At 59.0% G+C, this 5224-nt stretch overlaps 1 non-coding gene across 1 annotated transcript; it reads right to left on the reverse strand.

Moving 5' to 3' along the window:
* Positions 1 to 3784: 3784 nt before the first annotated feature.
* Positions 3785 to 3903, reverse strand: LOC138969838 (5S ribosomal RNA). The gene has a single exon (XR_011456632.1). It is a non-coding gene; the product is annotated as a 5S ribosomal RNA (ribosomal RNA).
* Positions 3904 to 5224: the final 1321 nt, after the last annotated feature.

The raw sequence follows: 5224 nt of genomic DNA on the forward strand, positions 1-5224 counted from the left end.
CTCAAGAAAAACTGGTTGGAGACCAGTCTGCCCCACATGCCGCGGGCCCGAAAAAAGGGAACCGCCGGACGAAAGAGGGGCAACTTGAGGGGGCGTCAACGTAGGGCCGGGACTCACTGAAAATTCTGCTGGCGGGCAGGCGCAGGCTTGCGACCACCCCCCCTGGTGGTGCTGCTTCCCCTTACCTGTCTGAGCACCCTTCGTCTTGCTTGGGAACGCAACAGGCGCCTAAGAGGAGGAAGAAGGAGGCAGTGAAACTGGCTTCTTCTTCTTCTTCTGAGGCTGGGAGCTGGAGGTGACTGTAGCACTTCTCTTACTCCCCGCCGCCGTCGCCGAAGCAGCGAGGCCAACCATCAGAGAATCAGTGTTCCTCTGGCGTGTGGACTCCCCCACAGAACGAACAGTGTCCGGATGAAAGAGGGAAGAAGGCTGAGGAAACGTGTTCCTCAGACTCTTCCTCATATCCGGAGGCACTATAGAAGTAGGCAGAAAATGATCACGGAACAGGGCCAATAAAGTGGACCCGTGTTCCAATGGCCAATTCTGCCGCAGACGTCACGCACGATCGCACGGCATGCAAAGCCCGATCCACTCGAACCGTGTCAAGGACCCGAGTGGAATCGGACTCTGCCCGATTGGGAGGGTCCAACAGTGTGGACAGCGTGCTCATCCATGTCAAGGCCTGTGATTGGGCCTCGACTGTGGACGAAACGGTGGCCTCAAGATTGTGGAACGAAGCAGAGCTCAGTTCCACCTTCTTGACCGAAGGCACCTCCCCAACGAACACATCACCGTCAGCCCCACCCTAAACACTCGAAGTCTGGAAAGGGAGAGTTCGAGAGTCAAAGGGAAAAGGGAGGGACGAAACAGATTGGACACGAGGAAACAGTGGAGGTGCGCCTCCCAAAGGAAAGCATGGCACTGAACCCGCGTCCTCCCGAGGAACATAGGTCGCGTTTGCACGTGAATCTGTACTCCTCAGGCGATGTGCTGCCGCTTCCACCGTGGCACTTAGACTAGGGTGGAACGCGAATTGCCGGCGGCCGGATCGTTCATAAAACGAGCCGCCGGCAGACGCGGCGTGAGCCTCCCGCGCCCGGGCCGAAGCGGACTCAAAGGACGAGAGGGCGTCTCAGGGAAGGACGTCCTGAAACTGTTCAAACGTCCTTCTAGCTGTGCGAGGACGAGCCTCCTGCCTCTCGTCCTCAGACCCCGGGTCCACGTCCTGTGTGTCAACACTAGACGACAGACGCTTAAGAGAGGCATCCGTGACGTCAAGACGCCGCGTGATGTCTGTCATGTACTGTTGGAAAGTACGAAGCATAGCTTCGGAAGTTCCATCAGAAACCGGCAAGGGTAGAGGTTCAGTGTTAACCTCAGGGCGACCCTGATCCTCCTCCCTATCGTCCTCCGACTCACTCTCCTCTTCACTTCCCGACAACTCCTCAAAAGCAGGAGTGTAGGGAGCTTGAGGGGGAAGAGCCGAAAGCGATGAAGCAGGCTGTGAAGAAACGCCCACAGAAGCAAGAGGCCGCGAAGACCCCTGCCCCAAAGACGAAACGTCTCCAGCAGCCGAAGGGGGAGAAAAACAACAACCCTGCGACTGTTGGGTCAGCCCAGCCAACGAACCCCCGCCATTTATAGACTGAACAGGAACCCATGGGGTCTGATCAGAAAAGAAATGGTCCGGTCCGGTCGGGGGTGCCGATCCGGTCCGGTAGGGTGGTCCGGTCCGGTGCCGTACCATCCGGAGGTCCCGTTCAGCACCGAACCATCGTACCCAACGAAGTGTTCGGGTGGTTAGGTCCGGACGTGGACATACCGTACCATCCGGACCCGTAGGTCCGGTGGTCCGGTATGGTCCGGTTCGATGCCAGACCATCCAGACCAACAGAGGTGGTCGGGTGGTCCCGCACCGGACCATCCGGACCCGTAGGTCCGGACCCGTAGGTCCGGTACCATCCGGAGGTCCTGTTCGGCACCGAACCATCCGTACGCACAGAAGTGTTCGGGTGGTTCGGTCCGGGCGTGGACGTACGTACCGTACCATCCGGACCCGTAGGTCCGGTTCGGTGCCAGACCATCCGGACCAACAGAGGTGGTCGGGTGGTCCGGACCGGTCCGGTAGGGTGGTCCGGTGTTCCGGTCCGGTGTTCCGGTCCGGTCCCGTACCATCCGGAGGTCCCGTTCGGTACCGAACCATCCGTACCCACAGAAGTGTTCGGGTGGCTCGGTCCGGACGTGGACACACCGTACCATCCGGACCCGTAAGTCCGGTATGGTCCGGTTCGGTGCCAGACCATCCGGACCAACAGAGGTGGTCGGGTGGTCCGGTCCGGACCGGACCACCGGTCCAGCACCGGACCATCCGGACCCGTAGGTCCGGTCCGGTCCCGCACCATCCGGAGGTCCCGTTCGGCACCGAACCACCCGTACCCACAGAAGTGTTCGGGTGGCTCGGTCCGGACGTGGACATACCGTACCATCCGGACCCGTAGGTCCGGTTCGGTGCCAGACCATCCGGACCAACAGAGGTGGTCGGGTGGTCCGGACCGATCCGGTAGGGTGGTCCGGTGTTCCGGTCCTGTCCCATACCATCCGGAGGTCCCGTACGGCACCGAACCATCCGTACCCACTGAAGTGTTCGGTCCGGACGTGGACCTACCGTACCATCCGGACCCGTAGGTCCGGTGGTCCGGTATGGTCCGGTTCGGTGACAGACCATCCGGACCAACAGAGGTGGTCGGGTGGTCCGGTACCGGACCATCCGAACCCGTAGATTCGGTCCGGTCCCGTACCATCCGGAGGTCCCGTTCGGTACCGAACCATCCGTACCCACAGAAGTGTTCGGGTGGCTCGGTCCGGACGTGGACATACCGTACCATCCGGACCCGTAGGTCCGGCATGGTCCGGTTCGGTGCCAGACCACCCGGACCAACAGAGGTGGTCGAGTGGTCCGGTCCCGACCGGACCACTGGTCCGGTACCGTACCCTCCGGACCCGTAGGTCCGGTGTGTTCCGGTTCGGTGCCAGACCACCCAGACCAACAGAGGTGGTCGGGTGGTCCGGTCCCGACCGAAACACTGGTCCCGTACCGTACCATCCGGACCCGTAGGTCCGGGGGGTCCGGCAAGGGCCAGAGGTACTGTCCCGCACCGGACCCTAAGGTCCGGTACGGTCCCGTACCATGGGTCCCGTCCGGACCAAACCCGGAGGTCAAGTCCAGTCGGGACCCGTGGGTCCGGTTCGATCCCGACCCGTAAGCCTGGAACGTTCCGGACCCTTGGTCCGGACCATCCGTCACCCGAACACCAGACGCTAAGGAATGGCGTGGGGTCAAGACGGTCCGGTCGGAGGTGTCGGTCTGAGCAACAGAAACAATGTTCCCGTCGCCCTGACCATTCGACAGAAGTACCACGTTCTGTCGAACACCTCCACGTCCAGTAACTAGTCGGCCGGAGCGTTTCAAGAGGGACAGCCACCAGTCACACGGACGTCAGAGGGAACCGTAGTAGCAGTGGTCGTAGGCACGAAGCCTGAAACCCCTGCCCCCACAGGACCGCCCTGAACGGGGTCAATTCGCATCCCAACCCCAGCGGGGAGGGAATTCAGAGACCCCGTCATCTCCTCCGATCTCCCCCCCCAGGAGGCCGAAACTACTGTCAAAACAGCAGCAGACGACCCAGCGAGGGAGTTCAGAGGAGGACCCGTGTCCCTCCTGGCTTCCACAGCGGTGGAAACCGAGGAGGGCACAGGAGAGGCACCGGAAAAAGAAAGATTTTAATGCCAACTGCACCCGGTGTTCCCAGGCGGTCACCCATCCAAGTACTAACCGGGCCCGACGTTGCTTAACTTCGGTGGTCGGACGAGAACCGGTGTTTTCAACGTGGTATGGCCGTTGGCTGTCAAAACCTGAGTCTCTCCAGTAGCCCCTAGATCGGATTCACCAACCCCCAAAGAGGGTTGGGAATCGACCTGCCCCCGGATTCGAGCCAGGGGGGAGAAGGAAACCTTCCCCCCAGGCTCGAAACCGGGAGGAGCTGAAGCCTGAGACTGAGGGCCGGACAACGGCGTCGAAGGGGGGGAAGCTTGTTCCACTGAAGGAGAAGGAGAAAGAAGCTTTTTCTTTCCCCTCGAACTTCCCCGAACCTTCGACGGCGCAGCCCCGCCCGAAGTCCCAGGCTCAAGCCCAGCCTGTTTGAGCAAGCTCGCATTGAGCTTGCTCAAACAGGCTTTCTCCGCCCTCCCTCGCCGCAAACGCAAAGCGTTTGGGGAGGGAGAGTCGGAGCGCCGAAAGATCCCCTTCTCCGTGCGTAAAACATGACGCTGGGCGCCCGGAGAAGGGTTGCCCCCGGCAGACTCTGGTTCCGTAGAACCAGAGCCCAAAACAGGACGAGACATCCTACCTCGCCCTGTACGTACCCTTAAAGACAGAGAATTAACAAAATTCAAAGAAAATTTAGGTCAATACTCAAGTGAATGCGGCGAAACGAGAAGCAGACGACCGGTCACCACGAAGTAGGACGGGAGGCACGCCGAGTCCGCCACACAAAAACGGAGGCACAAGTTGAAGGAAACACAACGTAGCCTCAAGCCAGAAGTGGAATAACACACAATAATCCAACAGGTGATAGTCCACACAGAAAAGGAGCCTCTTAGTCCAAAATAATCCGGGAGCGTAGCAGAAACACAGCCGGTCTGACACGCGCGAAAAAAGAAAGAGGACGCGCCACCTACATCCTGTAAGGGGGAAGCACTCGGACAGTGCTTGGGATCCACGGTGGCGCATGGTTATGGGAGATAATTGTACCCACTCAGCGTTTTGTCCAATTTTTTCGGCCTATAATAGATAATGTGCAAGAATAGTACTGTCGAGGTAAGTGTTATATTGACACATTATGACGTAAGAGGGTTAGACGTCACGCAAAGGAATTACTGAAAGTCTCGGTCATTGTTATTGTGAGCGGGCCGAGACTACTTGGCAGATCCAGGGTCTCGCTTTCTTGCACAGTTTCACCTATGCTTACTGTGTGTGTGTGTGTGTGTGTGTGTGTGTGTGTGTGTGTGTGTGTGTGTGTGTGTGTGTGTGTGTGTGTGTGTGTGTGTGTGTGTGTGTGTGTGTGTATGTGTGACGGAGTGATTGAGTTTGTGTTACTGTTTGTCGATTTCTTACGTGAGCCTTGAAGGCTTCGCCTCTTGTTTCTTGCTGATCTCCATATCACTT

This window comes from Littorina saxatilis, linkage group LG6 (assembly GCF_037325665.1).
Source record: "Littorina saxatilis isolate snail1 linkage group LG6, US_GU_Lsax_2.0, whole genome shotgun sequence".
NCBI lineage: Eukaryota > Metazoa > Mollusca > Gastropoda > Littorinimorpha > Littorinidae > Littorina > Littorina saxatilis.